Source organism: Lagopus muta, chromosome 5 (genome assembly GCF_023343835.1).
Source record: "Lagopus muta isolate bLagMut1 chromosome 5, bLagMut1 primary, whole genome shotgun sequence".
NCBI lineage: Eukaryota > Metazoa > Chordata > Aves > Galliformes > Phasianidae > Lagopus > Lagopus muta.
Genome location: NC_064437.1, coordinates 12,225,475 through 12,237,689, shown reverse-complemented (window position 1 = coordinate 12,237,689; position 12,215 = coordinate 12,225,475). Strand labels below are relative to the sequence as shown.

The window sequence follows — 12,215 nt, the reverse complement described above, 5'->3', positions numbered from 1 at the left end:
ATGCAATTATTACTTGTGCCATGAAGTACCAAAATATATGTTAAAATGTGCATTTTTAGATTTATAAATATGTTTCTTCATTTTAAAGTTCTCATTTCTTTTCAAAAGAATAGTAGATATGATACAACTCACATGTAAGTATCACAAGTGTAAAAAAATTCCTTTACCTTCCTTCATCCTCAATTTGGTGAGGAATCACAATACACGTTTACAGACACCCTAAAGAGATAGTACAGTTCAGCAGAGCATCGTAAATAAGGATATCTGTAGCTAGAGCATAAAAGGATACAGCAGGATGCTGCAAAATCTACATGACTCCAGGTGTATGATTTCTACCAAGATTTAACTATTGAGATCAGCAAGGCTTTTGAACATGCTCATGTCTATGTAATTTCAGAGCTTCAGAGTTTACATTTAAACACAAGGGTGTTTGTTGTGGAACAAAAACATCTGCTTTTGTACATACAAACAGACTCCAAAGTAACTGCTCTATTTCTGTAGACTCGGCCAAACCTAGGTCCAATTCCAATCATTCTTACCCCTCTTGCTGTAATCATCATGCTTGCAACAGAGTGGGAATTTCTGAGCACATTTATAAATATGTACTGTTTATTTTTACAAGATATATTACTAGGCTTGCAGACTGAGTGGCTTTTTATTGACATTTGTTATTTATTCATTTTTCCTTGATGATGCAAAGCATAATTCTACAATTCTGTATTTTATGGATTGTATATTCAGAGCAGTTTCTCTACTTAGAACTATTTGCCCAGGAATACTAGCAACATAAAACCTGCCTGCTAAACATGACTGAAGGTAGCATTCTTGAAGTCTGATTCATTGCCAAAGAAATATGGGTTTTGAACCTAAATGCCAAAAAAGGACAGAATTGAGACCAAAGGCTGTTTATTGCAATGATGCCCTGATATCAAATCAGCTCAAGCACTACTGAATGTTATGCAGAATTATTCAACTACACATTTAAAATACATTATAATATTTGAGGAGAAAAACTCTACAAGAAGCTTAAAAATAGAATTTGAAAAAGCAAAACGTATTGCAATAAACTTGGGAAGAAAGACAACTTCACCACAGCAAAGAAAAAACAATATAAAACTAAGAGACAGCAGAGATGAATTTGCCTTTGGTGCAGAGGGAAAGAATAATAAAATCAATTAGGAGTCTATATTACAAGGCATCTTGAAGTACCTGAGTTCTGCAAACAGCTCATAGGACTGTTTTTGCCTGCAATTAATCGCCGATACTAAAGAAAGTACTGCATACAATTTTAACTACTGCATCCTCTCACTTTCTACCCCTTTCCCAGAGTCATATTTCTATATGTTCTCAATGCAAAATCCCATCTACAAAACTACAGGGTGTATTAGGATGCCTTTAACTACAGCTCAGGACTGCAGCTAATCATTTTATTAGCAAGCTAGTAACAGAGTCACAAAGCTTCCAAGAGTTTAAAAAAAAAAACCAACATCATACACCTTTTATCCCACCAAACATATATTAAAGTAACAAAAACATTAAGCTCAATTGCACTGAAGAGAGAATTATATTAGTACCCAGTAAGATTACGCAATTAAAGAGCAAACTTATTTCCTCTTAATGCACCCAATCAGAGATTCTCTAGGCCTTTAAACGTATTTAAACATAACAAATGTTAAAGTATGGGAAATCAGAAAATGTAGTCCATCTTTCTATTCCATTGGCTTTACAATTGTGACGCCTCTTAGGGAGATTCTTGTCACATGCTGGCCAAGTGCTATGCCTGTGGATAAGCAAGGAGTTTCTGACATGGACAAAGAAGAACAAGAAGTCCTTAGAAGAGTTTTATCACTGGTCCCTATATGTAAAATGTTATTTACATCTAGCAATCAAGAGCTCACAAAATTCACATTCCCATTAGAGGAAATTAATAGTGTTCCAGCTGCCAGACTCTATAAAATAGAATGCCAGATTTTCCTAGCACTCCCAAGGCAACACAAATTTGAATATCAGTCCTGAGTCACTCTTGAAGTGCCTGTATACTGCACTGTAAAATAAAGGCCTGCCCCAAGAAGTCTTGAATATGAACTACACTACAAGTTTAATAAGCACCAATATATTCAGAAAAAATTTTATCTTCACAGAAATCAGCATAATACAGGTGCTCAGGAAGAATCCAGGTGCACTGTCAACTTCAGGCCAAATACTCTTGCCAAAGTCACACATCATGGCTAAGGGAGAATCAGAATGAGAACTCAGTGCCACTTCCTTTTTTTTGGTCAAAATCAGAAAAAAAATTGTAGCAGATTTCAAGGGCACCATCATTTCACCCAAGACTATCAACTCATCTTGGCTTATTTCCCTGGGAAAAGCACTTGTTGCTTTTATTTATTTTAATGTTATCATTCAGATTTCATTGGCCTGAATTCTCTATGTGCCTGATGTTTGAAATTGTTTGGATGCTCTGAAAAGCTTACAGACCACTAGCCAGAAATACTAAGCACACACAGAACAGAGCTGTCATCTACTGGGCCATAACACACATCAAATACTTGGATTGCATATGCATAATTTAACTTCTTTATCCAGTGTAAAATCCTCCCTTTATGCAGATTTAAGCAGTTAAACAGTTATTGTGGATTATTTTGTTCACCTTTTTCTGTTTCTCTAAAGAAACAGAAGCAGGACTCAATCATCTTCAGATTATCTGGGACCACAGGGGAGCCAGTCAGCTTTTGGTTTTGTTTTCTACCACTACAAGACTACATATTGCAACCTATTTCAGCAGATGAGAGCTTTTTTTCCCCACGCTGGTTTCATTCAAAGGCAATTTTTCCATATAGCCTTCATGAAGGTGGTAATGCACTGCCTTTCTTTTTCCCCTTAATAGGTCTCTGAAGAGTGAAGTTAATCCACAAAAAAGTTTAATTGTTTCCAAAGCAAGTGTAATCATAGAAATGCTCTGGTAAACATTTTATTCTTACCATTTCTGTAGAGTGCCAGTACATGCCATAAAGAGAATAATACATTTTGTTGGAATTAGTGAAGCAAGAATTCCTCTTATTTCAGAGAGGCTTGCATAATCAAATGACATATTGAAGTACCACATGAAAAGATACTGCATAATAGCAGTGTATTTAATGATGCTGTTGGACTTTCCTCCTTTCTTAAGTATCAAAAGACTTGAGCGCTTTTAAGGGCAATTGTAACTCATCATCATTTTGATCTTGAGCAAACACACATCTGAAATCCTCAGTAACTCACTTTCTCTGCCACTTTAGAAATCAAAACAAGGCGAATGGATTAAAACAATCTTTTGGGGAACAAACATTTCAAATTGCACTGCCAAAAACCACACTAGTTTTCAGATTATGTGATTTGCTACATACGAGAGCTACAATGTACCAAAATTGGGTTTATTAATAAGAAAATACATGGCCTAGTGTACTACTGTAAGGAAACAAACATCCAAAAGTATCATTGGTTTGTTAAGTTCAGCAGTTTTTTTTTTTTTTTTTAAACCATCTAGAGGTATATTTATTAGTCTTTCCTTTTTTTTTTTGTAAGTAAATTATCAGCACACATTTTATGGAAGAGAGATGAACTTTACAAATCCAAGAAGAACAAAGTCAGAGAATTCCACAGATCATTGTATTTTACGCAGCACCAAGCTTATAATTTGTGTTTTGCTAAAGCACAACCTGCTAGAAGGGGATGTACTCCACACTGCACACATCAAGAAAGATGCAGGGCAGCTAGCAGCTAACCATTTTGTAGCTTCATCACTGAAGGCCTCAGCCCAGGATATCACTTTAAGAATATTTATTCTTAAAGTAAGTGGCAGGCCAAAGACCTACCTGCCTGCTCTTTGTTGTTGGATTTTTATTTCATGTATTTTTTAGCAGACTTGTTTCTTCACTGAGGGCTTGGCAAAGTACAGTGAGCCCAAAACCACCACTGGCATAGCCCTTCAGGAAGGAATGCATCCAACTCTCACCTTCAAGGGAACACTGAGGAATAGCAGAACGTAAGGAACACAAACAGCATTAGGGAAAAGAATGATGGTGACAGGAAGCCTAAAACTAATGACAGCAGCTCCCTAAGTTTATCTGACAGACAGGGCGAGTGTTGGTGAAGGGTAGAAGAGCTGTGTGAATCCTTACATCCTCAGCTAAATACCTCAGTAACAGATGGCCGGGTACAGAGCAGTAGTTCACCAGGAAGAACTTCTTGTGAACTTGCCTTCTGCTCTTCAACTTCCTCCAATACCTTCCAGGAAAGCGTCCTACGCAGAGAAAATGCCAAAGTTTCTACTTAAATTGATTTGATCTTCCTGCAAGCAAACCACCTCCCTCTGCTCTCCAGACAGGCTGCTGCCCCATGTGAGGACAGCAGCCATTTTGTGGCCTTAGGAGTAACTCTAGCTCCCGCCACCCTCATGAGGCCCCACCTGGAGGACTGCACACTGGCTGAGGCACCCAGCACAGAAGAGATGGGGAGCTATTTGAGCAGGTCCAAAGGAGTCCACAGAGACGTAGAAGAGGCTGGAGCATCTCTCCTACAGAGTTAGGCTTAGGGAACTAGGCTTGTTCAGCTGGGGTAAGAGAAGGCTCTGAAGAGACCTCACCGTGGCCTTCAAGTTCTTAAGGGGCACCTACAAACAGGAAGGTGACCAACTTCTTTGCATGGACAGATACAGACAGGACAAGGGGGAATGGTTTTAAACTAAAAGAGAGATGATTTAAGTTAGATTTTAGGTGAAAACTTTTTACTAAGAAGGTGATGAGGCACTGAAACAGGCTGCCCAGAGGAGTTGTGGAAACTGGAGACATTCAATGCTGTTTGGATAAGATTGAGCAGAGCCCAATCTGGTGGGTAGCAACCTTGGAACTAGATGATTTTTAAGGGCCCTTCCAACCCACCAAGCCATTCTGTGATTCACTCCTACAAGTACTCCCCCTAGGCTAATACTTTCCACCTAGACTGGAGTAAAAAGAAACAAAACAAAACAACCACACACTCACCAATTTCTATGGAAACATCCAAGCACAGGAAGACCATAACCATCTAACCCCACCTGGATACTGGCAACTGTGTCAGCCGGGCCAGAAACAGACTCTGTGCAAGCCCCAGCAGCTAGGCCACAGCTGTTCCTTTTGCTCCTAATTACTCTTAATTACTGCCTCTCTCAAATGCTCCTGCTGAGGGTAAAACTGAGGAGAGAAAGATGATTTTTCAGTGGGTTCAATACTAAAAAATGCTTTCTGTGGCTGTTGTTGGCAGGTGCTGTTTATAAAATATGACTTGCCTAAAGTCATAATCCTACCTTAAAGCACTTTGCTCTCCCTGACAAATTTATACTAAACTGCATTGTGGTTAATACAGCTCAGGTTCTCTGTATTGCTTTGCTTTCTTGTCTCAAGGGTTGGTTTATCCCTCATATTTGCCTTTTGTCATGCAGCCACATAGTGGAAGACATCAACACTTCTACAGTAATCACCCAAACCACACCATCAGCATTCTGTACATTTTTACTGTTTAATAGACTTTGTTATTTTTGCTTGTTTTGGTTTACTGCTCCTAGACTCCATATTTTACACGATGTGTATTAAGCTTCATTTTCATTTCCTAGCCCAGATGGCTAAGAGATACTGCTATTGCACAGTTCCTCATTACTTAAGACTGATGGCTACTAAAATGTCAAATTGATTTTACTGCTTTAGCAAAACTACCTAGGTGGAATTTTCTGTATTTAAGTACAGTGTGCATTTTAGTGAGTTGCACAGGAGTATCCACTACCTGAAATAGCGAGGGGAGATGGGAGATATACAGAGCAAAGCCAATTTGTCTTGCCTACATATAAAGGTTTGCTTGGTACAAGCTCACAGGTACATACCACTCAATTATGTATGATTCAGAGAAGCTGTTCAATAGAAGAAAGCATGTGCTAGAAAGTGCCGGCCTACATTTGGGTAAACATGCAAATAAGTAGTAACACTAAAGCTAGGCATGTTAACTGACACAAGGCATCTAGATTGACAGCTTGAATAAGTTTCATATTCACACTGATACCCTGCTTTCACTCAAAGCTGTGCTTTCAAACTGCTCTTTAAAGCAAAATCTGATTTTTTTTATTGCTAGATTTAAGGCAGTCTCTACTGACAGTACTAAGAATTTGACAATTTCTGCTGGTAATGGTGATAAACTTTTACGTTGGTCCTGGTTGTGCAGTGATCCTTCAAAGAATTACAAAAGTGTCTAATCCAATACATAGTATATTAAAGAGCCCTCCTAACTTCAGTGGACCCCCACAATACATAAAGATATGCAAATGTCAGAGTTGCATGAAATCCAGATATTACGTGAGAATGGTACAGACAGGAAATAAGCTGCATGAAAACTCAAAATCACTACAGCAAGAGAAAAACATCCAAAATTTCTGGACAGTCTTTTGAACAATATCTACTGATCCTGGCTCTAAATGCCTGCACAAGAAGGAAGGTCCTCAAATTTAACATGCTTGAGGACTTAATTTAGTCTTTAAAGAGTGCAATGGGTGTCAGCTCCTGCAGTATTTCTGAAGTGAGAGCAAAAGAGACTCTTCTGTTTCTTCACCTCTTGACTTTGACACCAAGTCAGTGAATAAAAAGCTGAAGAGGCCAATGGGACTTCTCTATCTATTGGTAATTTCACAGAGCACAGAGGTGCTGACTTTCCCTAGCCACTGCTGTTCTATAGGGCAGCCTGAACTTTCACATGGCAAAGGAGTTGTGTTCTCCCATTTCCTTTTCTCATTACTGTACATTTTGCCAATCTCCACTGCATGTCTTTCAAATACTTCAGCAGTTTATGCTATCACAGTATTTTATTATTAATCAGTGTTGTGAAGGAATCAAATGATGGTAGTCATCATGTATCCAGACCTGGAAGAGAACATCCATCAGAACATCCATTGTCTGTACTTTGTTGCTCTCTTTTAATACTTGTGAAACTACAGGCCACTATTAGATTGACACTACTGTTTGTTTCAGAGTAAAAAGATCCCCAACAATTTCCTTTGGACTATTGCATGCTTCCACCTGTAAACATTATTCGTCCTCACCTTCTAAATATGAATGTCAGTGTCTTCAGGTAATGGGAACAAAATGTTGATATGACAAAGTCCATCTTAAAACTGAAGGCCCATCCCTCTCCTAAATTCCCAGTATCTTTTTCACCTCTGTAGTTATACAAAAATTAAAGTTGTCTAAGACAACTGTGCTGCTAAAATAAGAAGAGATAAAAAGTTGGTCTCTAGATCATCATGTTGTTATTCCTTAAGTCAGTTATGGATTTTGTCAGGCAAAATACACAGGAAAAAGTGTAATTGAGAACTGAAGTCTATTGGCAAACTGAAGGAGTGTTTCATTTGGTTCTCTGATTGAAAGAGCTTTCTATTCTTGTTCCCTTTATTCTCTGGACTGTCAGCCCTATCCAAAACGGGCTCTGGGACTTCAAGGGACTTACAACCCGATGTGGCAAGTTCCACATTCAATTAAAAAGATATATTGACATTTGCAATCTCTGTTACGTGTGAAAGCGTTGATTTAACAGTAAATAAGAAAATGTGTTTAGTATTGCAGGAGATTCTCTCTCAGCTGCTTGGGAAATTGAAGGACTGTGAAAAGCAAGGAAAGAAAGCAAGACAAACAAATGTTTCAGTGCTCAAAGTCACAAGCAACTATGATGGCATGTTGAAAGTATTCCAGCTAGAAGCCCTTCCCCCACCTTATTCTCCCAGCTGCATTTTCTCTTCCAAATGAGTCGTTTACTCTACAAGTTATCAGAAAAGCAAACAAACAAGGAAGTTTACACAAAAATCAAGGGAATGGAATGATAGGACAATGACAGAAAACAACAAAAGCAAGGAAATACACAGATAAATGTCAAATGTACCCTCTGGACCTTTCCATTTGTTTTACAGCAGCTAATTTTAAAGACTCCTCCTTCCCCACTTTCAGGATGCTTCCTGCTGTGTCAAGTCATTTGATACTATTTACTCTTAGTATCTAGTGTAGATTTCACCACCACTAATGGATTCATATTTAGGAGTGGGTTCTCTTATAACAGTTCTCCCATCACAGAACTGTTAAAGACAGAACGGAATACATCCATGGCAGGGAATCTGGTATGTTGTCCTGCTGCAAAAATCTGTTCTCATGTTTTTAAGACTTAATTTTACCACAGACTTCCTGCACAGAGCAGGATAATATACTTCATCCTTTTCTGCTTCAGCTCCCAATCTCCAAAACAGCAAGATAATATATTTGCTAGTTCTTTGTGAGAGACATTTTTCAGTATCACTGAGAATTAGCATGAAACAGAGGGTAAAATCTCCTTGGATTTCAGCAGGAGGTTGTTATTTGTATGCTTTCGTTTGTACGGTTTTCCCCAACTGCATTCTTAGATCATAAGCGCTTTGGGTCAGAGGCTGTATTTCAATGTTAACCACAATTCACACAGCAGAACTCTGATTTTGGGTGGGCACTCCATATGCCAATGGAAAACTGTAATTGAGCATGGAGTGTGAGCTACCACCTTCCAGGCAAGAATATGGGTTGCTTTTATGGGATGAATCTAGACCAAATTTGGATAAATTCAGCACTGGATTCTCCTACTTTGGAACAGGAACCAATATATTTCTAGTGCGAAATGCAGGCACTGACTATGCAGATTCCTCTATTTTTGTAATGGTAGAGTGAAAGAGAAGAACAACTTTGTGTACAAAGACAATTAATGGTTTTGGAATATTATTTTTAAATTGCTTTAAAATATGTTAAAACAACACTCCTTTTATGATTTCTTTAAATAGCCCAATATTATTCTCCTCTTTAGAAGAAGGTCATGTAACTATATACTGTCTCTTAAATTCAGTGAATGCAAAACAGCTTCTGGTGTTCTAACAGGAATCATTAAACAAATTCATAAATCAATGACGCACACCGATGCATTACTTTAATTATCATTTCTGTTCAGATGGGTAGATTACGTAATGCAATTGTTTACTATGTCTGAGTATTACACTAGAGAAGTTTGGCTGGATCCTCATTTCAAACTCTATTCTAATTTCTTCAGCATTTTTATGAAATTAACAATTCTGAAGAAATTCCATTGTAGTACCTCTCCTTTTGGCATTTGCTCTGAGATAATTTCAAATATTTTTGTCACTCTGTGTGTTCTCTTGGAGAGGAATGCTATCCTTAGATTTGTCAGTTAAACCTACAGTTTTTAGAGATTACAAACTACTAGATATCATTAGGTAGACAGAATTTATGAGTTGTGCAGTTGACTTCAACAGTACTGTGCTTACGATACTAGACATGACAAAACAGAAAATGGCAGATATGGTATCATGAAAAGCACTAACATTTTTCCTTGAAATACATGAATAATGAGTTTGAAATGAAATATTATAATTAATTTTCTTGATAAAATATTTTTCATAGCAGAGTCGTACAGAATAGCTAAGCATTTAACAATCCTGATTTGTGCTTCTGGAAGAATCAATGGCTTGTCCCAGAAATAATGAGATTAAAACCCCTTCAAGAGCTAAAATTTAGATTCTTATTTATTTCTTGTGTTTGTAGCTTCTGAGGTTTGTGTTTTCACTGAGAAATGAAACTCCCATAATCTGATAACCTCAGGCACTGAGGTTTTCAGAATAAAATAAAACTAAGAATATCATAAAGTCCCTGTGATGGGATTTAGAAGAGCCCAATGGCCTGGATGAAGTTAACTCAAGCAGCAAATTAGGGCCCTGCTCAGGGTATTGAGCAGCAGGAAGCAAGGATATTCCTCAGCCAAATAGACTTTGAGAGATCTGAGTCAAAGACCAGGATTTCAAGGGAGCATAAAGGAGAATTCTGGGCTGGAACAGAGAGACTGAGAAAGGCTGTACACATAGAGTACAGAAAAAGAACTGCATTACAGTAACAGATCACCTGGCTGAGAACAAGCTTTACGTTTATCCCTGAAGACAGTATCAGCAGAAGTCTTTTGTATCCCTGTAGTCTCTCAAATTGGCTACAGTAGGACATCTGTGATTTACAGGCCTTCAAAATGGAATGAATTGGAAAGAATCTGTGACTTCTCTCGCCACGTAGCTTATAACCTATATATTCCTCTCATGCCAGGACATGAGAGTGCATATTTCTATCCTGTGCACTTTTGAATAAATAGTAAAAGGTCTTTCATTTATCCATGTTGCATGCAAGATGTTTAAACAAGATATGCTATCTAAGGTATATATATATATCAGATGCCGGTCCCCTGAAGTGCATATCTCTCAGTATGCTGTACAATTCATCATGGTATCTGAAGCTAATAAGTAGGTAATAGGACCACCATATGAGCTTTGCTTATTTACAACTGTTATTAAAGGCAGGACTGATAACAAGAATATATTATACCATATTAGTTTATAAATGAAAAAGGCTTCCATACAAGGTGACCAGAACAATAAGATGTCATGTTTTATTCACCTCAGGGTTAGCTCTACTGAAGTCAGTGGAATTTCATCACAAACTAGATTATTGTGTTGAGATTTCATGGAGTGTAGGGATTCAAGAATGAATAGCATAGCATTTAAATAGATTAAAAAACAACAACAACAACAACAAAATAATGGAGAATGTTTTAAGTAAGAGCCATAGAAAACAACTAGAACATTTTTAGTTAAAGTAATTTGCTAAGTTGTCACAAATACTGTACCCAGATATACTTTCCGAAACCTTCAAGTTAAATTACTTATGTGTGTATGTTCTTTGTATAAATGTGGCATTTGAAATAAATATTTAATTTTGTGAAAAAACACCATAAAACAATAACAACTCATCAATTTTAATGTAAGGATAGGCAGAAAGGTAGCAGTCACAATCCAGTAATAAAGAATCGCTTACCCCTTTCCAAGAATTAGGGTTTACCAACCACTCCAAAGCAGGCAACCACCAAGTAGAGATACTTCCCTTACAGCTCCCAGCCCTTAAACAAGCTTAGGGAGAGGTGGAGCCAGGACGTACCCCTTCTGGTAGCACAGGTGAATTGCTTCCACCTGTGCTCCCGGGGCTGACTATCACCAGGTGCTTAATTACTGAGTCAAGCTGCGGCCTAATAGTTCCCATACAGTTAGTAATGCATTTTTTCCAAGATCTTAAAAACTTCTTCTGTTACAGATATGTAATGTTTTCCTCTACAGATATGTAATGTTTTCCTCTACTAGTACAATAGTGCTTCATAGTTTGAATTATACTACTGTGTAGGCATGAGATCTCAAAATAGTCTCTAAATGCTAGAGACTGTTTGTCTTAAAGTATAGCCATTAGCACAAGTTGGTATATAAGCTATCCCTCTTGAACCTCTGCAGGCCTTATGATTTAGCAGTCTGTTGAACTTGCCATTTTCTTCTCATTGCTGGAGTATCATTTTTTATGCTGTTCTGTATCGGAACAAAGTTCAGATGCCCAAACACACGCTAATAGGAAAAGAGGAAAAGTCTGCCATACCAATACTCATCTGCTCAAAATGTGAAATGACTGGTATGGTACAATTTCTTTGTCTATTTAAACTTGTGAAGCAATATAAACGGGTTCTTATCATTTTTACTCATTTGTGGGAATCTATAATCAAAATCACAATCAGTTCCCAACTGCTCCATACGATCACTACTTCAGAAATGTGCTAGCACTAATTGTATTTTGGAAGCATTATGAAAGGAATCTTTTCAGCACATATCAGGTTGTGTATATCGAGGTAGTTAAGACCAATATAAAATAACATATCACATATTCACTCCAGTGTGCAGTTTTGTGGTGGATATGCTTGTAATGTGATGTATACGTTGGAAGCTGGACTTGATGATCTCTAGAGATCCCTTCCAATCCCTACAATTCTTCAATCAGTTCTGTGATAGAGGGATTTCAAATTTCTTAGTCAAACATGAAATATGAAACATCTCTTGAGATGATGTTGCCAACTGAATAAGAACAAAAGCTATACAAATAGGAGAGAACATTGTCAGCATTGAATTTTCCAGTGACTTTTTTGTTTATAAAACATATACTGATATCAGATGTCAACAGAATCCATCCATAGCTCCACCTTAGAAAGATATTAAAAAAAAAAAAGTTGAAAATTGATTGCAACTAGAATGAACAGACACATTTATTCATATAATTTTACTG

At 37.5% G+C, this 12,215-nt stretch overlaps 1 long non-coding RNA gene across 1 annotated transcript in view; it reads right to left on the bottom strand.

Moving 5' to 3' along the window:
- Positions 1-11,003, bottom strand: part of LOC125692798 (uncharacterized) — a 53,520-nt gene extending 42,517 nt beyond the window's left edge. The window contains exon 1 of the long non-coding RNA XR_007376848.1: positions 10,935-11,003. This is a non-coding gene — a long non-coding RNA (uncharacterized LOC125692798). The remainder of the gene's footprint in view (positions 1-10,934) is intronic.
- Between the last annotated feature and the right edge of the window lie 1,212 nt (positions 11,004-12,215).